The sequence below is a fragment of the Capra hircus genome, chromosome 23 (genome assembly GCF_001704415.2).
Source record: "Capra hircus breed San Clemente chromosome 23, ASM170441v1, whole genome shotgun sequence".
NCBI lineage: Eukaryota > Metazoa > Chordata > Mammalia > Artiodactyla > Bovidae > Capra > Capra hircus.
The window spans coordinates 9,944,818-9,970,950 of NC_030830.1; the positions used below are offsets into that span (position 1 = coordinate 9,944,818).

Sequence of the window (26,133 nt, forward strand, 5' to 3'; positions counted from 1 at the left end):
CTTTCCTGCCTGTGAAAGCTGGTGACCACCCTGCTCTCCTTTCTCTTTCTGCAGGTCCGGAAATCTGCTCGGAGCACGGAACTACCCAGCTCGAGGCTGGGTAGACGACCCGCACACTCCTCTCGCCGCTAATTCGGGATCATTAATTTCATCGGAAATGAGGTAACCAGTGTAGGAGATAGAGAAAGCAACCCGAGAATCAGATGGCAGTGCTCGTGAATCCGCGCGGTAAGAACTTCCTCTGAACTCAATTTTTTAAATGCGGTTCTCAGCTCTTCGCCACCCGTCCCTCCGTGGGTACCTCCGCCAGGCATTAGCTGGAAGGGAAGGACTCTTCTTTGGACTGGTGGTACCTGGCCAACAGGTGTGCCACCTGGAGGAGGAGAAGGCACAGCCATGCTACAGGGAGCTCAGTGCGGCGGCGTTCTCCTGGCTGCACATAATTCTGGAAGGCCGGTAGGTGTCGGGGCAACATTTGACCTTTTTCAGGTGCTTTGAACCAAATGGCTAGAAATAGGATCCCTCCACGTAAGTTTCCCTCTGGAAGTCTCCACTTGACTGTAAGTTGTATTTGAGAAATCTTGTGGCTTAATTTACTTATGATCTAACCGTTAGTCACCAACTGAAGCAGGATACAGAATCACCAAGAGAAATGTGTCAACTTTTAAACAACTGTATTGTAGAACCAAGGTGCTGCAGAAATAAAAGCAAGCATCCTAACTAGAAAGGTGCAGTGCCCCGGAAATGTTTCTCACATTTTGAAATACCATGCACATATATATGGCTGTTTTAAAAGAACTACTACTGTTTACTCGTTTCTACAACTTTTTTTTTTTTTTTTCACTTAAAAATCAATGATGGTTACAGTTTAAAGCCCGGGTTGGTATAAAGTGACATTGTTGGTCTCATTACAGCCTCTAGTGGACAATTAAAATCAGTTTTCTGAAAAGGCTCTGCCTGGCGTTGTGTTCGTTGACAAGCATTATCAAGGTGAAGGTTAATAACCGGGTAATAGTATCTTTTCTCCTGAATTGGCCGAGCCGGTTTCTGAAAGGAGTAGAAGCTGTTGGCTCTACACGGAAAAGACCTATGCTTTGTGAGGCAGGTATTATTATTACTGGCCTGTGAATAAAAAGAGAACTTCTGCTCTTCATTTCAGATTCAGACAGCTTTCATAAAAAATAAATTCATCTAAAATATTTTTATAACAGAAAATATTGGTTGCCATGTTTTTGGCTTAACTGAGATACTTTCATTCCAACTCCTAATCTGCAGATTGTCCAATCCACCTCCACTCTATTTTTAGACATCTTACATTTAGACAATTTGGGGTAAAAAAAAAAAAAAGCTAATACTTTCATTATTACACTGATGCAAGCAGTTATTATAACAACCTTAGACAAATTAAAACACATAATTCAGATTACAGTTAGTCAATTAATTTAAATGTTCCCTCAAGGAAGCTAAATATGTTTATTACCCAAACAGTAAGAACAATTAATAAGAACTGTGTCATTTACTTACTTAGCCATTAAGGTTAAAACCATAATCTGCCATTAAAATCTGTAACTATTTCTTCCTGCAAGGTCCAACATAAACATAATACAATATAGTTTCATTACCTTTAGTACTGAAATGTTATATTTTCAGATGGCAAAATATGAAATGTACAATCACAATTGGCCCTGATTTCTTTAAAAACAATTCCTTCTCCAACAAATAAAAACTCAGTGAAAGAAGGGTTTTCAAGAAGCCAGTAAGCAACTCTGTAGTACTATGCTTCTATTCATAAACCTGGTACTACATTCATGCCAGCATGAGTTGAACTTTGCAATTAAAGGAGATTGAAAAATAAGGCCTGCTGAGCCTTCTTCCTCTTAATCTGTCTTCTGCATTGCTTAAACACTCATATCTACTCCACTGTTGGGGTAATGTCTACTTTTAAAGGTTTAAAATGGCCTATCAAGCATATTTTATATCATATAATTATATATCACATCGTGCTTCTCAAAGCATAGTCTTCAGAGCAGCATCTGGAAGCTTTTTAGACATTCAGAGTTCCACCCCAGACCTACTGAATCGCAGTGTAACCAACATCCCCTACCCCACCCCAACCCCCACCCCCCACCCCACAGTGATTCCTGAGTGCCTACACTCCAGGGCTCTGTCTAGATGAAGTTTGTTCACAAACGTGGAACTTGATTCTTCAATGTATTCCTTTTTATTCCCTTCCCTTTTATTACTTTGCACTTTTCAAATGAAAAATCATTAACATTCTATGCTTTGGTCAAACAGTACTACATTTCAGAAGGGCTCTGAGTTATGCACAAATCTGCATCATCATTGCCAAGGGAACACTCTGTAAGGAATATACCAGGGTCTTGGACATGGAGGTTTTCTTCAGGGCAGCAGAGGGAGCACAAGAGTGCTTAATAAAGCAAGTGTACAGGCCCTCCAAATCGCAAGGGCTTTTTAATTGTAGAATATGTCTTCACTGGAAGTAGCCTCTTACACAATTCAAAGACAAGCAAACACAAAGGGCTCAGCAGCTTGTAACAACTAAGTAATAGAATGGATTGGAAGCTAAATAGTAGCATATAGATATAATTATTTACAGTTTCAGGCTTGAATTCTTAAAGTGAGCCTCAACAGTCATACTTGAGAAAGATGCCTTATCTTTTCTGCTGTGAAAAATAAAGATATACAACATGGAGTAAGACAAGCAAGAGTCACTCCTGTTTCTCTAAAAATCTTGGGGTCAATTAACCCAATATGATATCAGATAAGTTCACTTCATTTGGAATCAGATATGTTGCTGAAAGGAGAGGTATTTCTCAGTGTTTACTTTCACAGTCATCTTAGGGGGTTACCCTCTATGTTTGCAGTGGGGTAGATTTATGTTTCAATTATATCAGTGTAGCTTTTCATACTTTTTACAGTCCTTCCACATTGTATCTTCCAATGCTTCTGGGAGATGGATGAGACAGGCTATAAAGCTCAGCCTCTAAAAAGTTTTGGAGCTGGCTCATGCCTGAACAATATTGAGTTGTTTAATGATGAACAAGTCATTAACTTATTACTAATGAACAAGTTCGGAGAAGACAATGGCAACCCACTCCAGTACTCTTGCCTGGAAAATCCCATGGACAGAGGAGCCTGGAAGGCTGCTGAGGGTCAGACACGACTGAGCGACTTCACTTTCACTTTTCACTTTCATGCATTGGAGAAGGAAATGGCAACCCACTCCAGTGTTCTTGCCTGGAGAATCCCAGGGATGGCAGAGCCTGGTGGGCTGCCGTCTATGGGGTCGCACACAGACGGGGGTCGCACACAGACGGGGGTCGCACAGAGTCGGACACAACTGATGTGACTTAATGCTAATGCTAATGAACAAGTCAGTAACCCACTGACTTGTTCAGAAATGAGGGAAATCTTAGCGGTTGAAGACCCAGCAACATGTTCTTTCTAGTTTTTAAGATTTTTCAAAGTTATTAGATAGTAAATATTTAATAAGTGAATATTTAAATGAGAAACTTATGAACAGAGACAGTCTTCATTCTCAAGCTATATTTTTCTGTGTTTATCATTTATTTACCAGCAGCCGTTCATTTTGCATTTACAATAACTAGGCCCTGAGACTATAAAGATGAGTAAGACATTTCCGTCTGCAAGGAGCTCACAGCAAAACAAATCTTATCTTTTGAAAAATGTCTATTTTTACCATGATGAAACTTAAAAGATTCATAGTTGATTGTTCCAGTACCTCTCAGAATCAGTATATTGATCAGACTTCCAAATACAAGGCTCCAATACTAGGATCATTGAAAATTTGGTTGGGAGTCAGGCAATTGTGTAAATCATCAGCCAAAGTTATTTATAAAGCTAATATTAATATTTTAAATTTGTAAAACAACTGAAATGTAAAGATACAATATATATTTTATCTGATATCCTTGCCTATCCAAAAAAAAAAAATCACAGTAAATTTAAATGGTTGGCATTTAATAATTTATATCTTTTCTTAAAAAATTGTTAAAAAGAATTTCCTCCAGGCTAAAGAAAGATCTGCCAAATTCCAACCTGCAGCAGTTTGTTATGGTTGTGTAATAAAACCCCCAAAGCTGGTGGAAACACTGACAGTTCTTTAACCATGGTATTATAAGGAGAGTGGTAGCCTATATATATCATTTAAAAATCTGAGCAAACCATAGCGTGCTTACAAAACCAATATGCTTTCCTTAGACTGCACTTCCAAATAAAGCTGAGAGACCAGAAAAGTAAAATAAACTAAAAACAAAAGTGAAAACCACTCACACAATAGACTCTGAGGTCAACTCACCACACCCAAACTGAAGTCACTGGGCTCTGTTCTTGGCATGGAGACTCTTAAAAGACATGCTTCTGAATCAGCTTTCTTGACCCTCCACCAAACTGTAGCAGCACAGGCTTCTGGGTAATGAAAGTGACATCAGCAATAGTCAAGAGTGAAATTAAAATCATTGTGTTTAAACATCTGCTGACAGTTTATGACTTAATAGTACACATATTAGGCAATTTTAAATAAGATTCTGTCTACAGTGAAAACAAAAACAAGTGCTTTAGCATAGGTCTGTACTGTCCAATATGATTGTTAAGCACTTGAGATGGGCTGTAATTATAAAATATACCTTGGATTTTAAAGACTTAGAACATGTACATACATGCACATATATACACATAAATTCCTATAGTATCTCAGTGTTTATATTGATCAAATGTTAAAATGAAAATATTCTACATATATTAGGTTACATAAAAATATTGTTAAAATTAACTTACCTGTTTCTTTTTACATTTTAATGTGACTGCTATAAGATTTACAATGACATGTGTCCATTATGCTTCTAATGCACAGCACTAGTAAAGTCAGTGGGGCTGGGGAGGTGCAGGAATTAGTTCTAAGAACCATAATTGGAGATCTTATTGCAGCAGTGTAGCAGGTGATTTGGTTACTTTTCTACCTTCCTGAGATTCCCCCCTTGCAGTGTATAACACTGACCTTGAAAAGTGAGTGTTAGTCACTCAGTCATGTCTGACTCTTTGGGACCCCACGAACTGTAGCCTGCCAGGCTCCCCTGTCCATGGAATTCTCCGGGCAAGAATACTGGAGTGGGTTGCCATTCCCTTCTTCAGAGGATCTTCCTGACCCAGGGATCGAACCCAGGTCTCCTGCATTGTGGGCAGATTCTTTACCAACTGAGTCACCTGGGAAGCCCAACATGTACTTTACCCCTTATTAAAATATCTCTGAGAGTAAGCTGTTGGTAAAGGCATAATCCTGAGATATGCTAGGCTTAAAATTTGTTAGGCTTTATGTTAGACTAAAAATTTGTTAAGAGTCAGTCTCTCAGGGTGGGGTAGGGACAGGCTTCAGATACTTTGCCACCCTGGGAAGCTGATGGAAAACTTGTTCTGTGTTTTAGAAAGTACACGCTTTCTGGAGTGACAGCTGAATGGTTGAGGGTGACATCTTTTAATAAGAAATGGCTTTAGGCGTGGATAATGAAAAGTATACAGTTACTGCTTCCCTAGAAAACAAATCAAAGCCAAAAGGAAATCTGTGGGGTTTTTTTTGAAAACAATTTCTAATATATTTAGTACAATAGCACATGTCAAAAGGAAATGAGATGAATTTTAACCATTACCATTTATTTTGCAAGCAAGACCTAGATACATTTTCATCAATATAACTATTATCAACATTGAATGTACTGCAGTGACTTATAAAATAACAGAATTTGTGGTTTTATGCATCTATAGAACATAGCTCTTCTTACATGAAATTGAACAACATTTTAAGGCTCAGAATGAGTGAGTTGAACTTTGCTCAGTATTGGCCAGGAGCATTTGGAAATCTATTAAAAACACGTCATTAACAACTTGGCATTTTGTTTCCTCAAAAGAAATACATTTTCCAAATTAAAACCAAAGCCCAAAGCCACCATTGTTTACACTTAAGATAGAGGCAGTTGATGGGTTGTGAAGGTAAAGCTTGTGGTGCCTTCAAACTAAGATCAGGGACAATGATAGCCATCAAATTGTTATTCTGACTTCAAGACATTAAAATACATAGCTATAAGCTCTCACCGTGCCTTTGTTTTTCTTGAGTCAGTTTTGGCTAGGAAAAGCTGATCCAAATGCAGGTCAGAGTTTAAGACAATTATTTTATGAGGAATTTACCAAGTTTACCCCAAAGAGGAAGAGTCAGAGAAAAATGCATTGGCAAACTTTGCCTTTTGACATAAACAACTAGAGGAAACTGTCCGTGTCAGGATTTCAGCAGGGTTTGTCAGGCAGTTTGTTATTTGCAGAAGCCCTGTGCTTCAGGGCCGCTCCAGAGTTTAACTGCTGGGTAACTTTGGGGAGCTCTCAAGACTGACCACTGAAGATCCAAATTTGCTTTGCGCCCTGGCACTGACACGGAGCGATTGCTCCTGCTATCCATGCTGGCCGAGCAGACTAATAGCACTCAGGCTTCAAGTGTAAATTACAAACAATCCCTTTTTAAGTACAAAAATGAACGCACAGAATGGAGGACCCTGTCAGCTAGAATGCGAGTAAATCAAGCAGAAAAAGACAAACGGTTCACTCACACGACTTACAGCCAGATTCTTATTCTGCTAGCCATACTGTCATGGGAGAACTTTTCTTTTTCTGTCAGATAAAAAGAGAAATTAATACCCCCATTGTAATTCTAATCAACATGCCAGCCATCAACGGAGGCATCTCCTCTGAAAGCCGATCAAGCTTCAAGGTGATGCTTCCCAACCCCTCCCCCTATCTCTGGTTTAAAACTTGTAGCTGAAATACCAATAGTAAGACCATGTGACCCCAGCACTCCCAGCGCCAGCTTTTCTGCAGTCAATTTCATAATGACTTCGCTCCGCCTCTCAGCTCAGCACTTCCTTCCCCCTCACTCCTCTCGCCCCCACCCCCAGCAATGAATCATCGCGCATTTAAAGAGACTTAGATGACCCAGCGTGAACTTTACTGGCATCCTGTACATTCTTATGCCAAAAAAGGGAGTTGCTCTGTGGCAGAAACCTCGCCAGATCCCAGTGCTGATCTGAGAGGCAGCGAGATTGGGAGCTTATCTAGGAAGATCAGTGAGGAGTTAATTTTCCTAGATCCTGTTGGTGATTCAGAATTGCCTATCTCAGTTCACGATCAGGTTTTTAAGAATCCAGTTCAGCTCTCTGTGCAGAAAGGAATATATCAGAGAAAAAAATGTTGGCACATCTCCTTTATGCAATCAGGGCAGAGGAATTTATACCACATCAGCCTTTTGATTTCTTCGGATCTGGCTGAGGGCGGGGTTTCCATATTTGTGCTTTGGCAAATGTGCCCAAGAACGAACTCCGCCTTAGAGATGCTCGTAGTGTTCTTTCAGGTTACTGTGAGCTGATTTGTGCATTTATCAAAACCAGAAACATCTCTGCCCCTTCCTTTCTTTAATACCTTTTCTTAGTAATAGAGATTAAGCAGACAATCTGGGTCTTGCTTACAGAGACTCTTCACCCTACTTAAGGCGTAAAGGGTGGATCGCCTAAATAACATTGTGGTTTTCCATATACTTTCTCCCTACCTGGGAAGCCCTTATTTGCAGGGCAATTTTTATTCCCGTCCTCCAGGATCCAACCCAAGCACCAACATTTCTGCGAAGTCTTTCCTGATTATCACAGGAGTTTGTGGTTCTGCCCAATGTGTGAGTCAGCGAAGTGCTATTTTCTTATTCTTTTTATTTATACAATTTTTTTTTAACTCTGACAGAAAAGAAAAAAATCAGGGCCGTAAGCACAGATGGAAAGAGTCTCCTAAATGAGAGCGTCTCTTATCTAATATTTCCTGTTACTCCCAAACCCGTCTGACCTCCACTTACAATTTCACATGTCACTGTTTTCCTTTTATTGCTCCGTTTATGTGGCACCCCTCACTAGTCAGTTCTCCGTGAGAGTTCCCATTGTTGTGGGTTGAATTGTGTTCCCGGAGAGATACATCTAGTCCCCAGTGCAGGGAGTATGGCTTTATTTGGAAATAGAGTCTCTCCACATAGATGGCGCTAGTGATTAAAAAAAAAAAAAAAAACCCACCTACAATGCAGAAGACACCAGAGATGCTGGTTCAACCCTCCCTGGGTTGGGAAGATCTGCTGGAGGAGGGTATGGCAACCCACTCCAGTATTCTTGCCTGGAGAATCCCATGGACAGAGGAGTCCATAGGGTCCCAAAGAGTCAGACACGACTGAAGTGATTTAGCATGCACAGATGTAATTAGTTGAGATAAAGTCTTAATGGATTAGGGTGGACCCTATGTCCAGTATGACTACTGTCCTCCTAAGAACAGGAGTCACAGAAGAGACATGGGGGAGGGGGAGCAGACGACATGAAGACGGAGGCAGTCTTTCCTGCCCTGAGCCAAGGAAAGCCAAGAATGGCCAGCAACCACGGAGAGCTGGAAAAAGCAAGGAAAGATTCTTCCTTAGAGCCTCAGAGGGAGCAGGGCCCTGCTGACACCTTGATGTTAGGCTTCTGGTCTCCAGAATTGCGGGACAATAAATTTCTCTTGTTTGAAGCCACCCAATTTTTTTTTTACCACAGCCCCAGGAAATTCAGACGCCGTTTCTACAAGAGCTATGGCAACAGATGCGTTGCATTCTTCTTTCTTGCCTGTATTTACATGCATGGCCCACTGTCTTTCCTCTATAGAAACACATCGGTAATCAGTTCTGGATGTGTGTTTGGTCTTTTAGCCATGACCACAACAATAAACAAAAGTTGCAGTGGAATAGGAAAGCTGGCAAGAGAGTTCTAGAACTACCTCCCCATCCTCCCAGAAACACCTGGTTTCTGGCCCAGGCACAGAGGTTGCAGAGGTCTGAGGTAGACCTGTCTCCTCCCACACTGGGCCACAGCTCAAAGGTCTTCCCAGGGCTCCTCAGCTCCCTCTACTGGTGCCAGGATGCCACAGCAGCTCTCCTCTTGAGAAGTGGCATTTCAGGGACTTCCCTGGTGGTCCAGTGGCTAAGCCTCCGCATCCCAATGCAGGAGACCTGGGTTCCATTCCTGGTCAAGGAACTAGATCCTGCATGCTGCAACTAAGAGTTCACATGCCGCAACTAAAGATCCTGCATGCCACAGCGAAGATGGGAGATCCTGTGTACAGCACTAAGACCCACGGCAGCCAAATAAATAAACAAATATTTTAAAAATAAATAGATAAAACTTTAAAAGAAAAAGAAGTGGTATTTCTCTGTGTGGAGTAGGGGTGAGGAAAATACTAAAAGCACAATTAATTGTTTGGCACGGAGGAGGAAATACAATCCCCAAAACTGCTGCCCTTTTTGTAAACTGTTCATTTGAGTCTTATCAAAGTGCTTAGGAAAAACTCAGTCTTTCGGAGTCCCATCTTTCAAAAGCACACCTGGAAGCTCGTTGGTTTCAAGAGGCTTCCCACAGCAGGTGGAGGGAGGCCTTCCACTGGAGCCTAGAATCCCTAGGTGTCTGTTCTCAGAGTCTCCGTGAGATGGATGATACAGTCCTCGCACACTCATCTCAGGAAATGGCAGTTCCGTCCTTCCAAGGGCTCAGGCCAATAAGCACCTTGACTCCTCTCTCTTTCACACCCCCACATCCAACCTGCCCCCAAATCCAATTTTTACCCTCTAAAAATGTATCCGAACCATTTCTCACCACCTGGACTGCTGCTGCTGGAGCAGAACCACCACCACCCTTCATCAGGATGTTCAAACGGAACTCCTAAATCCTCTCTCTGCTTCCACCGTGTCGGCCTCAGGCCTGACTCGGGCGTCTGCGTGAGGTGATGCCACAGCTCTGCTCAAAAGCTTGTGAAATGTCACTCTTCCACCTGGAGTCAAAGTCAAAGTCCTCCCGTGACCTCTGAGGTTGCACACCGTCGGGATGCCCTCTGTCTTTCAGATCCTCTGCCTCTCTCTCTCTCCTCTTCAGTCCCACAGTTCTGGCCCCAAACAAACCAGGTGCTCCCTTGCCTCCAGGCCTTTCCTACTTGCTGGTCCTTTGGCTTGGAATGCTGAATATCCACACGGATCGCTCCATCACTTTCTTCAGCCTTTTTGCTTAGGAAATTAAAAACCTCCCAGCAAAGCCTGCTCTGACCACCCTACTTAAAACTGTACCCCTGACTTTACTGATCTACTTTGCTCTGCTCTGTTATTCCATCAATGTGTTACCTTAGAACATTCTGAGTCATCTTCTTTATTTATTTTTTGTCGAGAGCAGAGGTTTTATCTGTTGTATTCACAGGTAAACCTCTAATGTCCAGAATAGTCCTTGGCACATGACAGACTAAAGATTTATCAACCATTTAAATGAATTAATGAGTCAGTAATATTTCAGGACCTACTATGTGCAGAGTTTTAAGTTCTAGCCCAATGATTCCCTCATTAGAAGCTAATCCAAAATCAATGCATTGTGTCCACATGTTGTTTACTTGACCTTTGACTTAATTGTATCTGGTACACCTAGTAAGACTGAATCAAAAAGAGCTGAATTCATATTCAGGCTCAGATTTGTGAAGGACTTTTTAAAAACAAAATTTGAAACCAGAATTGAAGACAATGTACAAACCTGACAGCAAGTTTTGAGGAAAAGCAGAAAAAGCATAGTGCCAGCTTTTCAATAATAATAATTGTTAAAAGCTACCATTTATCAAGCTGTTATTCCATGCCAGGCAACATGGGGAGAGCTTGGCAGATGTCATTTCATCTAAATCCCCACCGCAGTCCGGTGAGGTTGAGATCATGCTTCCCATTTCTTTGATGATTAAACTGAGGCTGGCAGTTTAAAGGACCTGCCCAAGGTCCAAACTCACCCAGCACTGGTTTCAAGGTAGGAAGCTATCCACTCACATAGCCTGAGAGTTTTTAACAAGTCATTACCTGAGTGGTACAGGCCAAGGGGAGTCGTAACACTGCATTGTAATTATTTTGGCGAAAGCAACACTTTTAGTACTCATCTCTATTAGATTTTGTTTTTGAGTGAATAATATATGTCCCAGAAATTAAAACTAGTGATGCTTATTGAGGACTGAATATTCCTACATAAGCCAAGTGGCTTCAAAGCAACCTAACTGGTTTCCCAACTCACCAAACTATACTCCAGCTTATGATTTTTATCCACGCTGCTACATGGATGCCATGACTCTCACTTGAAGCCCACGGTCACATTCTGAGGACCGTTTCCTGTCAGAAATTTTTTCTGGAATCTGACACATCCCATCATGCTAAGTTGCTTCAGTCGTGTCCGACTCTGTGCAACCCCATAGATGACAGCCCACCAGGCTCCCCTGTCCCTGGGATTCTCCAGGCAAAAACACTGGAATGGGTTGCCATTTCCTTCTCCAATGCATGAAAGTGAAAAGTGAAAGTGAAGTTCCTGAGTCGTGTCCGACCCTTAGCGACCCCATGGACTGCAGCCTATCCTCCGTCCATAGGATTTTCCAGGCAAGAGTACTGGAGTGGGGTGCCATCGCCTTCTCCAACATCCCATCATAGTGAGGTCTAAATAGATTGTAAAGGGCCCACATGAGTTTCCAAGCCTAACTAAAGGATTTAATTTCCTTTCAGTTGACCTGTGTTTGACTTCTCTTGTTCTACTCTTGAACTGCCCAAAGGCCACTGTCACCAGAACTCAAGGCCAGGATCTCAAAGTAACCTGGCCACACAAAGGCATATAACACACTACCACCTGTTCACAGACTCATTCCACTTTATATTTGCTGGAAACGATCCTAGAAGCTGAAATACTTCCAGAGTTCAACAGTCTGGGAAATTTAAAAGAGGGAGGAAAAAAGCCCTGCGTCCAAAGATCTGAGGCCAGAACTCTGTTCTTTGAGGATGGGAGGAGGTAAGAAGACCCTATTCAAGGCTGCAGGAGAGGAAAAGAGCCCCACAAGGAAACTACCAACAGATGGTAAATACATTTTTAATTCTTCTGTCATACTGTGTGGACTTGTACACATTTGTCCTGCTGTGTTAGGCTCCCGAAATAGCTAGCCATGGAATTGCAGAACAGTTCGGCTGCAATTTGAGATTTAGGAAGCCATGCTGGCTGACAAAACAGGAAGGGCTCATAGTAGGATGGAGTGGATTTGCTCCCAGTTTGCAGCTCTTCCATGTGGCATCCGCTGCAGTTCTTCGTGCAGGAAGAGTCTCTCACATGTCAGGTCTCATTGATGACGTTTTAAAACACACTATTTCAGGTGGTCCTCTGAGCTCTAGTTACAATTATTCAACACTAACATGATCCACTGGGTAACTCCCAAAGGTTAAAAGGAGTGCAATCCATTTATTTGTGGGTTCTGAGTCTTCCGGGGAACATCACAAACACATATGGCAGCCTGGAGCCCTAAACCTAGCCTTTCTCATACTTTTTGTTTTGACCTAATGTTCCCATAGAACATCATGGGAATTCTAATGCCAGGAAAAGGACCAAATATGATAATGGATTTCTCTGAAAGGAACTTAGGGAGATAGGATGTTAAGGCATATTCAATTGACTGCATCTAAGAAGTGACCTGAGATGGGTACTGGGAAATGAGTTAAGTTCCCAATCCCAACACTATCTCAGTGCATCAGCAAGAAAGAAAAAGTGGATATGGACTAATGGGGAGAGGGTGGGCTATTCCTTAATCATGTTCTAGAAATATAACTTACACAATTACTAGACCTGGAAGGATCCTTACAGAATCTAGTTCAAATTTTTTTCTTTCATTTTATAGACAGGAATTGCCGCCAAAGAGCTGCAAGAAATTGGCAGAGACTATACTGGTTGGTGGCAAATTCAGTTCTGGAACCCAAGACATCTATTTCTCAGTTCAATGTGTGCTCTGTTTTAACACCCACGGACATTTCCGTGAAGAGCAAAGTCCAATTCTAGAAGACCTTTCTCATAGTAATCTTCCTTCTTGAGTTCTTGTAAGGTAAGAGGATAGAATTTCTGACTGGTCTTGAATGTTTGTAGATATTCTTTATAGCTAAGGTTTCAAGTTTAAATATTTGGGGTTAATTTTTGTTCTAAGCCCCTGGGGACTGTGTCTAGATTATATGGCTATCACACAATTTGGCCCAGCTGGGGTCCTCTTTTCATGAAATAGCAAGGAAGACTGGTACACAGGGATTAAGAAGCATTGGCAAAAGAGAGCAGTCTTAATACAATAACTTCCCACCCTGAGCCTTTCTGGCCTAAGAATTTCTCCTGGCCTTAATTGAAGAGAGGGGTGTGCGTGTGTGCTAAGTCGCTTCAGTTGTGTCTGATTCTTTGCAACCTCATGGACTGTAGCCCATCAGGCTCCTCTGCCCATGGAATTCTCCAGGCAAGATTACTGGAGTGGGTTGCTATGCCCTCCTCCAGGGAAATCTTCCTGACCCAGGGATCAAACCCATCTCTCTCATATCTCCTGCACTGGCAGGTGGGTTCTTTACTGATAGCACTGGAAGAGAGGGCTAGGTAGGAGCAAAAAGGGATTTTTATCTTCTTATGGAAGGAACGGAGAAGGCAATGGCACCCCACTCCAGTACTCTTGCCTGGAAAATCCCATGGACGGAGGAGCCTGGTGGGCTGCAGTCCATGGGGTCGCAAGAGTCAGACACGACTGTGCAACTTAACTTTCAATTTTTCACTTTCATGCATTGGAGAAGGAAATGGCAACCCACTCCAGTGTTCTTGCCTGGAGAATCCCAGGGATGGGGGAGCCTGGTGGGCTGCCATCTATGGGGTCGCACAGAGTCTGACACGACTGAAGTGACTTAGCAGCAGCATCAGCAGCTATATCCTTGTTTGAATGACCTATACATTCATAGATCATTTTTTTTCCAGTGGGTACATATGTTTGCTAACAAAAAATAGTCTAAATCAACTATTATAAAAAATGTTATTTTTTGCTTTTTTTTTAAAGAAAGTTAATCAGTAATTCATGGCTACTTTAGCAATAAAGTCTCCTAAATTTTACATTTTTATTCAGCCTTTTAATTTCTTGTTCCTGCATGTGATTTTGGCAATGTTTTACTCTATTTTTATGGTGGAGAAATATTGGCATTCTTTGCTTTGAGAATCAGTTTGACCCTTTTGACTACTCTGGCTAATTTTACTAGCTCTCTCCATCGTCTGGTTACAGATTTGTGGGTGGGGGGAGGGTAGAATTATCTTAAGTGAATTATTTCTAGGAAAGGTAATAAAGGCACACTTCAGATTATTTCATTCCTGTGATCCAAATTTGATTATCTAGCTGATATCACTGGGGACATTTGCAGCTTTAATAATTACATCTCAAGGCCTAAAGAAAAAAGGAAGAAAAATTACATTTACTACGTATTCACATGCAGCCTTTCAGAGACTTACCATCTGAAAGCCTGTTTGGCTGCTTAAAAAAACATAGATTGATATCAAGATTCTGCTTTAAGAGTTCAAGCTCAGTTGACACTTTGTTCTTTCAAAAAAAAACCAAAAAACAAAAAAACAAAAAGCTAGACTTAAACAACTGTTTTGGTAGAAGGGTTTAGTATTGCTTATCTGAAAGAGTGAAAAACCCAAGCTATTGATTTTACCTTTCCTTTTGGAGGACAGTTTTAGGGATTTTTTTTGTTTTTGGCCCCTAGAAAGTTTTGAGGCTCTGATTCATGTTAAAAGTGCCTTGTTCCATTATAAACCAACACAGCTTTGAAGCTGTCTCCACTTCTAGGTCAAGGGCTCTCCCTGTGGCCAGATGCCAGTTTTATCCTTGGACTCTCATGATCCTCGGAAATAAATCAACTTTCCAGTAAAATCCTATGACTGCTCTGTTTTACATAAAAGTGTGCAGCCTGGGGCTGTGATATTATTTTGCATTTTAGGTAGAAAAGAAGGGAAAGAAAACATTCGTTATTGCTGAGAGACAGCTCCAAATGGAGCCATAATTACGGATACCAGAGGGCAGCTGGGTACCATACTCACTCTCCTGGTAGCATCGAGAACCCTAAAGCTTATTATTGACATGGAAACAAACATACAGATGACTGTGAAGTGGTCTAATCCACATGTGGCAAGGGTCAATACAGTCCATGAGTTAAAAAAGCACTGAGTAGGTTGCTTCTTAGGTCAAAATTTCTTCCTTGTGGCAGGAAAAAAAAAAATGAACTACGACTATACATAGCAATACAGATGAATCTCACAATGTTGAAAAATAAAAGAGGCTACACATGAAAGAAGGTCTCCTGTATTGTTCCACTTGTATAAAGTTCAAAATCATACAAGACTAATCTATCATGTTAGAACTAAATATATAGTTTACTTTTGATGAGGGAAAGGATTGTGCTAGATAGGGGGCATGAAGATGCTTCCAGGAGGCCAGAAAATTCTATTTCTTGACCCAGGTGATGGACCCAGAGGTGGGTTCACTTTGTGAAAATCCATTAAGCCATATACCTGTGATCTGGGTGGTTTTTACTATAAGAATGATTTACTTCAATTTAAAAGTTTAAAAATAATATTCTCATTGGGAAAGACAAATTTAAGAAGTATTAGAAAAGCATTCTGCTAGTTAAACATTGGATATTTATATTTGTAGAGGAAAAATAGACAATTCAAATGAGTTAAAGGAAAAAAATGCACAAAACTTCAGTGTAGGGCGATGGGAACACTCCCACCCTGCTGCTGGGAGTATTCATTGCTACTGCTGCATTTGGCATTATCTGTTAAAGATATGCATATCTGGTGACCCAGATTCCCACCCCTGGGTGTATATCCAATAGAAATACGTGCATGTGAGCACCGAAAGAATAGCAACTCCATTCATAATGGCCCCAAACTGAAAACAAGTTGTCTACCAACAGTAGAGTAGATAAAACGTGCCATTAATATATCCAACCTTGGAATACCATACAGCCTTTTAAAAGGAATGAACCATAGAACCCTTAGCTTAAATGAAGCTGAGAAACCTAATGTTAAAAGATAGAAGTTAAAAAAAAAAAAGCATATGTTCCCATTTACTTAAAGTCCAAAAAAATAAGAAAAGATAAATATGTGAAAATATCGATAACACACTTAGGTGGAAAAACTAAAGAAAAGGAAAAAAGAAGTGATCATAAAAGTAAGGGTGCTGGGGGGAGGGTGGGTTGGGAGTGGGAAGGGGTGGATGGACAGCCCCTGGGCCATATTCTATTTCTTGATTTGAGCAATGGTTATGTGAAGGCGCACATAATAAAATTTTATGAAATTATACTTTTATATATAATACACTTTCTCTAATGTATATTTCACAATAAAAAGGGTGTAAAAATCACATGAAACCCAATTACTCAGAGATAGTTATCAGTTTAACACTTTGATATGTATATTTTCCAGATCTTCTTCAATGTAATATGTACATCTTACCCACATGGCTTTGTAGCCTTTAATTTTTGTTTTCTTTAATGATTGGATCTCCCAGAAGAAACTCTTGGGTTTTTTTGTTTTCAATTTCCATTTAATTTTAACTAAGAGTAAATATCATACAAGCTTTATGCCCCTCTGGAAGGCTAAAGCCATGGAGTGGCTTTCAGGAAATTAGGTTGCTTTAACCTAAGCTACAGTGATTCATAAACCAATCTGCAGGATTTTGCCTTAGCTCATGGGAGACTTTTACTTCTCTGTTAATAATGCTGCAGCTTCAAAAGAGAAAAGCCTCTTTCCACCTCTTCAGTGTGCTGCCTCGTCAAAAGGAAAGGCCAGGCAGTGAGGGGAAAGGTCAGTATGGGAGTGGTCAGGAGGCTTGAGGGGAGGAGGAGGTCACCCTAAAATGTATTCTAATACTCATCATGCTGATCCTGACCTAGGAAACATTATAAAGTACTGAAATCGAACAAAAAATGATCCGGGTGCTTTAGAAAAAAAGTTGTTCCATCACTCTCCTTGCCCAGAGGGCAGCCCAAGTCTCCTTCCCTCTGCCTGGAATACACTGCTCCTCCCCATCGCCTGATTAGCAAGCATCCTCCACTGTTCTCCTTTACCCTTTTCATCATCTGCATACTTCATCCTCCTCAACATGACATGGTTGAAGAAACCTTCTATGACTACCCAAGCAACAGCTTCATGGCACCCTAAACCTACCACATCACAGCACTGGTCACCTTATTTTGAAATCGCCTATTTTCTTGTCCAAAAATATGCTGCTAGTCCATAAGCTTCACACATGCAAGGACGTGCAAGTCCTTCACGCACGCATGTCTGTTTCACCATCGAAACTGCCAGCTCTAGTTCATACTGGCACCCAATAAATACAGTTATTGAATGGGTGGAAAACACTTGTGAAATGAGATGGGGTGTGAGGAGTGGAGCTGGGATTTAAATTATGCTCTCCCACCTCACTTCACCCATTAAACACAAATGGCTTCAAAGAGTCCAATCAGACCAACCCAGGATGGTGTGAAGCTTTAAATTCTATAATGGCTTCATTTCAAATACTTACTAGTGAAAGAATCTACTGGCCAATGAAGGAGACCCAAGAGGTGTGGGTTTAGTCCCTGGGTTGGGAAGATCCCCTGGAGAAGGAAATGGCAACCTACTCCAGTATTCTTGCCTGGAAATTTTCATGAACAGAAGAGCCTGCAGGTTACACTCCATGGGGGTTGCACAGAGTCGGACACAACTGAGCCCACACACATACACACACACCAGTAATAGCAGTTTGTATCTTGTTTTATATTTTGTGAAGCAGTTTCACAAGTCTTACACAATTCCAACAATAAAACCTCCAACATGAACTGAGAGGCTATTATTGTCATCATTTTATAGATAGGAAAACTATCTGAGAGAGCTTAAGTAACTAGCTTCATAAGATTATTTTTCAGCCTAAGCCAGGAAGAGTAGGCAAGAATACACAGAAGAACTATACAAAAAAAGATCTTAATGACCCAGATAACCATGATGGTGTGATCATTCACCCAGAGCCAGACATCCTGGAGTCCAAAGTCAAGGGGGCCTTAGGAAGCATTACTACAAACAAAGCTAGTGGAGGTGATGGAATTCCAGCTGAGATATTTCAAATCCTAAAAGGTGATACTGTTAAAGTGCTGCACTCAGTATGCCAGCAAATTTGGAAAACTCAGCAGTGGCCACAGGACTGGAAAAAGTCAGTTTTCATTCCAATCCCAAAGAAAGGCAATGCCAAAGAATGTCCAAACTACCACACAATTGCACTCATCTCACACTCTAGCAAAGTAATGCTCAAAATTCTCCAAGCGAGGCTTCAGCAGCATGTGAACTGAGAACTTCCTGATGTTCAAACTGGATTTGGAAAAGGCAGAGGAACCAGAGATCAAATTGCCAAATCTGTTGGATCATAGAAAAAGCAAAAGAGCTCCAGGAAAACATCTACTTCTGCGTTATTGACTACGCCAAATCCTTTGACTGTGTGGATCACAACAAATTGTGGAAAATTCTTCAAGAGATGAGAATACCAGACCACCTTACTATCTCCTGAGAAATCTGTATTCAGGTCAAGAAGCAGCAGTTAGAACTGGACATGGAACAACAGACTGGTTCCAAATTGGGAAAGGAGTACATCAAGGCTGTATATTGTCACCCTGATTATTGAACTTATATGCAGAGTACATCATGCAAAATGGCTGGATGAAGCACAGACTGGAATCAAGATTGCCCAGAAAAGTATCAGTAACTTCAGATATGCAGATGACACCACCCTTATGGCAGAAAGCCAAGAACTAAAGAGCCTCTTGATGAAGGTCAAAGAGGAGAGTGAAAAAGCTGGCTTAAAACTCAGCATTCAGAAAACTAAGATCATGGCATCCAGTCCCATCACTTCATGGCATATACATGGGAAAACAATGGAAACAGTGAGAGACTATTTTTGGGGATTCCAAAATCGCTGCAGATGATGATTGCTGCCATGAAATTAAAAGATGCTTGTTCCTTGGAAGAAAAGCTATGACCAACCTAGACAGCATATTAAAAAGCAGAAACATTACTTTACCAGCAAAGGTCCATATAGTCAAAGCTATGGTTTTTCCAGTAGTCATGTACGGATGTGAGAGTTGGACCATAAAGAAAGCTGAGCACTGAAAAATTGATGTTTTTGAACTGTGGTGTTGGAGAAGACTCCTGAGAGTCCCTTGGACTGCAAGGAGATCCAACCAGTCCATCTTAAAGGAAATCAGTCCTGAATATTCATTGGAGGCACTGATGCTGAAGCTGAAACTTGAATACTTTGGCCACCTGATGTGAAGAACTGACTTACTGGAAAAGACCTTGATGCTGGGAAAGGTTGAAGGCGGGAGGAGAAGGGGACAAGAGAGGATGAGATGGTTGGATGGCATCACCGACTCAATGGACTTGAGTTTGAGGGGAGTTGGTGATGGACAGGGAAGCCTGGTGTGCTGCAGTCCATGGGGTTGCAAAAAGTTGGACACGACTGAGTGACTGAACTGAACTGAAGCCAGGAACTGGTAACCCCTCAGAGCTGGAAGTGTATACCACATGTTTTTAGGCAGTAGGGACATAAAATAAATATGTGACACCATTCTAATTTTTTTTATCTTATAATAAATATTTCCTTTTTTAAAGCATTAATTTTTTAGCTTTATTTTTATCACAAAACTAGCACATTTGATGTAGAAAAAAAGAGTACAAATAAGAAAATCAAAATCATTTATGATCACATTAGATAGAATATCTATCATTACACCATTTTAATAACTGACTACATATTCAGTCTGGAGCTTCGCAAGAGTGAGAACTCCCCTCCCACACTCTCCTCTTCCACACCCCACCCCCCAACTCTGTTCTTTATCTTCAAATTTTTCTGAGCTATTCTTGCCCATTTGCTCTTTTATTTGAATTTGAGAATTCGGTTTTACTAAAATTCTGTTGGGATTTTTATTGGATTTGCATTCCTTTTATAGGTTAATTGGAGTAGAACTGAAAATTTTACTATCTTGGTTCCTGTCTTTCATAAACACAGTATATTTCTCCATTAATTTATGTCTATTTTAATGTCTTTTTAAAAATATGGAAAGCTTCAGAAATTTGCATGTCATTTTTGCACAGGGACTGTGTTCATCTTCTCTGTACTGTTCCAACTTTAGTATATGTGTTGTCAAAGCGAGCATTCAGACAAATTTTTCTTTTAATGGTTGGATTATATTAGGAGAGAAAGGTAACATATTCTTCACTTTCTTTATGAGACCAAAAAGGAGATTAATCTGGACTAGTTATTTCTATCAAACATAAAAGCATTTAGTTGCGTGGTAAAAATGGAAATGTTTCTGACTATGTTATCTCGCACCTTCTATCATCTAAATGGAAGTTTTTTTAAAAAAAAATATTTATGGTTTTTTTGGGGGGCTAAAAGGGAAGAAACCTTTTATTTATTTATTTTTGTGTGTGTTGGATTTTTAAATTTTTTATTTATTTTTTAATTGGTGGAATAGTGCTTTACAATTTTGTGTTGGTTTCTGCCCTAAAATAACATGAATCAGTAATAAATTGTATACATATCCCTTACCTCCCTCTCCTCCCCCAATATTTCTGTATATCATTTGTTTTGGCTGCTCTGGGTCTTCCTTGTGATGTGCAGGCTGTAGAGCCCTTAGGCTTCAGTAGTTGCAAGCGAGGGTCGCCCTGAGGCATGTGAGATCTTGGTTCCCTGACTAGGGATCTAACCTGAAGCCCTGCATTGGAAGACAGATTCCCACCAGGGAAATCCCAAAGTGGAAATTCTCTGGTGGTCTTGACAGAGAAATGCAGCCAATCAAAGGGGTTGGGACAACAGGGGAAAAGGAAAGGAAAAGAAAAGAATATGGTCAGACATGATTTGGAGGAGGGCTGGGGAAATGGGTGCAGAACAGTGGGGCAGGTGGAAGAAACTGGGGAGGAGAAAATGACAGCAAGTGAGGATTTTCTGAGTTCTGCTATTCTAGAAAACCAGCAGCATCCCTTGGGATCTTGTTAGAAATTCAGAATACAGGCCCCAACTCAGATTTACCCAATCCAAATCTTCATTTTAACAAGATCCCCAGGTAATTCTTATGCACAGTCAAGTTCCAGAAGCTCTTAGTTGCCCCCAGCCAATCTGAGCCAGACCTGATCAATGTCATCAGCCTTAGCCCTATTAATAGACAAAACTGGTTTGGTTGCCTAGAGACCTGGAAATCTGGTTCCTCCTGTAGACTCTGCAACTCAGAGTGCTCCTACCACTTTGGCCAAAGCCGTGTGACTCCAGTTGGCCTCAGTTTCTCTGCTAGCGTGTCAGTTCTCTGCAGGGATTGGATCCTGGCCGGGACCCATTTCCTCAGCGCGGATCTCACGTTCCGCCAGAGGCTTGTACTGCCCCTTCCTCTGGGACGCAGGATGTGATTTTCTACTCTTCTCAGCTTCTGCTGGGGACCCGCTGTGACTGGCCCAATCACCTGGAACTGTGCCTGATTTTGAATATTGTCACCTGGACTTCTTCCAGAACTGCATTCTGCTGGCAGAGAGTTCATAGTCAGATGTCCAAGTAGCCTGGCTCAATCTGAGTTAGTCACGGCCTTTGACCACTGCACACAAGTCTGCCTCGCTGCCTCCTGGGGACGGGCTAGCTTCTGAAGACACGCTCTGTCCCCTCTGTCCCCCTGAATCTTGGCTTCTTCCCCCTTCCCAGGGCCTGAACTGATGCGGTCTCAGCCTGCCTTACACACAAATGTCTCCTACTAAAGAGAAGGAGGCCAGCATAGAGCAAGGGTGGCAGGACTCAGTCCCTTCTCTCTCTTAACATCTAAGATGCTGGGATTTCATGGCCCTGCTTGTGTGTGTAGACCCTAAGACTCCAAGCACTGCCCTTGGAGCCCTTTAGGTAAAAGATATCCTAAAAGTCTTGGAAGACTACTGACTATAAACGGGCCCAGTTGTTTCACACAACTTGTAGTTTTGGCTCTTTTCTCCAAGGTGGAGAAAAATCTTTGTGGCCTAACTTACTTTATGAAAGTGAAAGTCGCTCAATTGTGTCCGACTCTTTGCCACCCTATGGACTATACAGGCCGTGGAATTCTCCAGACCAGAATACTGGAGTAGGTAACCTTTCCCTTCTCCAGGGGATCTTCCCAACCCAGGGATCAAACCCAGGTCTCCTGCATTACAGGCAAATTCTTTACCAGCTGAGCCATAACGGAAGCCCAAGAATACAGGAGTGGGTGGCCTATCCCTTCTCCAGTGGATCTTCCCGAACCAGGGATGGAACCCAGGTCTCCTGCACTGCAGGTGAATTCTTTGCCAACTGAACTATGAGGGAAGCCAACTTACTTTATAAATACAGGCTAATGCATACAGAAGCTCAATCATTTCTCTGGTTCCCATACAACCATTTCACTTTGACCTGTGGTATTATACCTCCTGCCCTGCTCAATCTGGGATGAAACATCATACAAAGTGTATCACATCTGCTACTGTGTTTTAAGCCACGTCAGGTTGGCCATCAGCTAGAGAAGCCAATTTTTATTATTCTCTGCTAATTTATAATAAAGCACTGACTTTATCTTTAAGATTGTTGCACCATTTCTATTCCTAAGAGCTATTCTTATGGTGATTTTAAAAAAAGATGATGAGAAAGAAGAAAGAAAACAAGAAGAAAGTGTGGCAGCACCCACAGCAGCTAAGGAATGGTGTGGGTGTTGTTTCCATTATTTACATACATAACACTTTCACAAGAATCCAAATGTCTTATAAAAGAAAATACAAATTGCAGGAAAGACGCGATAACACAGCAAGACACAAAGAAAACAATTATCCAGAGGAAGATTTAAATTTGGCATCAATCGTTTGCAGCAAAAGAATGGATAAGTATCCTCTGGCTGCTTGCACATAGCAAGGTAGGCATGTAGTGGCATTTGCCAGGGTCCAAAAAGAAGTTCCATGCAAAATAAAAGGAAACACATGCTATGTAATGTAGTCATTCCAAGTTTCTAAAGTTGCATGGCAATCTCATTAAATCAGCTGCTGCTAAGTTGCTTCAGTCGTGTCCAACTCTGTGCGACCCCATAGACGGCAGCCCACCAGGCTCCCCCGTCCCTGGGATTCTCCAAGCAAGAACACTGGAGTGGGTTGCCATTTCCTTCTCCAATGCGTGAAAGTGAAAAGTGAAAGTGAAGTCACTGAGTCGTGTCCAACTCTCAGCGACCCCATGGACTGCAGCCTACCAGGCTCCTCCGTCCATGGGATTTTCCAGGCAAGAGTACTGGAGTGGGGTGCCATTGCCTTCTCTGCATTAAATCAGCTGCTGCTGCTGCTGCTGCTGCTGCTGCTGCTGCTGCTAAGTTGCTTCAGCCTTGTCCGACTCTGTGCGACCCCATAGATGGCAGCGCACTAGCAGGTACATAAATATATGGTTTTCCAAAGACACTCTTGGCCAAGCGAAATCAAAGGTCCAGGAAGAAGTTACTCAAGATTAGCAAGAGTGTTTGGATAGGAAATAGAACATACATAAGCATGAACCATTCACTGGATCATTCTAAAGGTCCAGATTTTCTCAGGACAGACTTTACTGATAAGTCATGAAGAAGCTGTATTTGAAGTTAGTCTAAAAAAACCCAGTTTTGACGGATGGTGTGAAAACTCTCCTTCAGTGGTTTTCAGTTCTATGCCTGATGTTATGTCATTATTTGAACAGGGTTCCAACCAACCATTTAAACTTTTGGCAAAGGGGAAACCTCATATGGGGGTGGTGGGAGGGGGCGGAAAATACTCTCAGGAAAAATGTCTAAAATGTTGCAGAGGCTTAAAAAGGGATAAGTAGACAGAATAACACATCACTGCTAGTGTAGTACGTGCAGTTACAGTCAAACCACTCAAAATTACAATGTCATTTGTCTTCTTTGTATCTCTTTTCTTTTCACAAGTCACATGGCAAAATCAACAAATACTACATCATCCCTCTGAGGATTCAGCCGGGGGAAAAGCATCGGTTAGCTCATCTCTAGAGTAGCTATTGTTAGCTCGCTTCGACTCTCTCATACGATACGCACTCCCGCTTCTGAAGCTGCTTGTTTGCTTCCTTTGTCATCTTCCTCCATGATGATGACTACAGCTATGCAGTGCACTCTGGTGCAGCCCAGAGGTTCCCATTTCCACAGGTTTTTCCAAAACCGATGTAAGCTCCATAGTTTTCAAAAGGTTATTTGTTGGAAAAAACTTGCAAAGTCATATTTGCAACTGATGTTGAACTTTCCAGAGATAATATTAGGGACTTCCCTGGCAGTTCAGTGGGTAAGACTCCATGCTTCCATTGCAGGGGGCGTGGGTTTGATCCTGGTGGGGCAACTAAGATCCCACATGCTGCACAACATGGCCAAAAAATAAATAAAAATAAATGTATAGAAAGTATTACTGTACCTGTACTGGACTGTATATTCAGTGTTACCCTTACCTCCCCCCAGTCCATGGTTACTCAGAACCTGTGAATATGACCTTCTTTGGAAATAAGAGTCTTTGTCAATGTAACCACATTAAGATGATGTCATACTGGATTAGTGTGGGCCCTAAACTCAATGACGGGTGTCCTTATAAGAAGGTCCTTCAGAGACGTAGACATGCAGGAAGACCATCATGTGAAGACAGAGGCAGGGACTGGAGTGATATAGCTGCAAGTCAAGGACTGCCAGTAACCCTCAGAAGCTAGGAGAGAAGCTCAGTACAGGTTCTAGTCTGAGTCTTTGGTGGAGGGATGTGGCCTTGGTGACACTTTGATTTTGGACTCCTAACCTCCAGAACAGTGAGATATAAATTTCTATTGTTTATACCAGGGGTCCCCAACCTCCCAGATCTGAATGTCTGATGATCTGAGGTGGAGCTGATGTAATAATAATAGAAATAAAGTGCACAATAAATGCAATGTGCTTGAATCATCCCCAAACCATCTCCCCCCACCCCTGATCCATTGAATTATCCCAAACCATCTTCCCCCCACCCCTGATCCATGGAAAAACTGTCTTCCATGAAACCGGTTCCTGGTACCAAAAATCTGGGGACTGTCCAATCTTTAAAACAGCCAGTTTGTGGTATTTTTCGTGGTAGTTCTAGGAATCTCCAGATTATGAAAGTGAGTATGTCAAATTACATAAAGACTTGACATTAACTTTCCCTTAGATGATGAAACTAGGAGAAGAAAAGGCTACTTGTCATGGTGACATGGCAAGTCTAAACCAAAGATGGGGTTAGAAACTGGTCATTCTAGGATCACAAGGCAGGTAGAACTGTAGACAAATGAAAGTTTCAGCTAACGCACTATGCCACTAATGTTACATTTAAAAGTGAGGTATAAGACCTCCATGTGCAAAAATCGCAAGGGAGGTTATCAAAATCTGATCACATGGCTTTCAACCCCTTACATAAACATAAAGTACATAAGAAATAAAAACTAGAGATTCAAGATGAGAGTTGTTTTGTGTAGAGTAGTCTGTGTGCTGAGTGTCCTCGCCCACCAACTTTTCTAAATCTTCAGGGGCAAAGAAAATGTGAGGAGTTCCCCTGGATCAGATGTGGGTCACCCACAAAAGAATGCAAACATGGGGTTATCTTGCATCCTTTCTAAGAGGATCATTTGGATGTGTAGCCAGATGAACAAAAAAGCTGGAGTTGGTAACAGATTCCTGGGGTCCCAGGAAAGAGTAAGTGATCAGCCATATTAAGATGGATCCATTTGTTCACAGGGAAATCTTGGTGAGATAACTACCCTGGAGCATCTCCAAAAAATTCATACAAACCAACAGGAGAGGCAACTTTATATACCTGTGAAGATCAAGGAACTGTAACACCAGATCTTCACGAGAGGACCAGACAAGTAAGAACTTTCCTGCCCTGCCCTCTCCTCCTCCTCCTAGAATTCTAACCAGAGAAAAGTGCGCAGCCGTGTTCTACAGACTGCAAGGGGCAGGGATGTGGAAAAGAAGGGGAATAGAGGTTTCTCTCCTAACCCAACTGTAGCTTTTTGTAGGAGGTTGAGCTGGAGATGGGAGAAACCTGTCAATGGTTTTTGTTGTTGTTGTTGTTTTTTTTACTGTGATGTGAATCCAGACACGTTAATTACTAACCAATGGATATATTACCTGGAAGTAAC

General features: G+C 41.6%; 1 protein-coding gene and 1 long non-coding RNA gene across 2 annotated transcripts in view; one reads left to right on the top strand and one right to left on the bottom strand.

Moving 5' to 3' along the window:
• ATXN1 (ataxin 1) overlaps window positions 1-1,141 on the bottom strand; it is a 421,786-nt gene extending 420,645 nt beyond the window's left edge. The window contains exon 1 of the mRNA XM_018038742.1: window positions 1-1,141. The gene's annotated coding sequence lies outside the window, so the exon portion shown is untranslated.
• LOC106503509 lies at window positions 404-26,133 on the top strand. The gene is made up of 4 exons (XR_001297202.2): window positions 404-456; window positions 11,642-11,987; window positions 12,796-12,996; window positions 25,727-26,133. It is a non-coding gene; the product is annotated as an uncharacterized LOC106503509 (long non-coding RNA).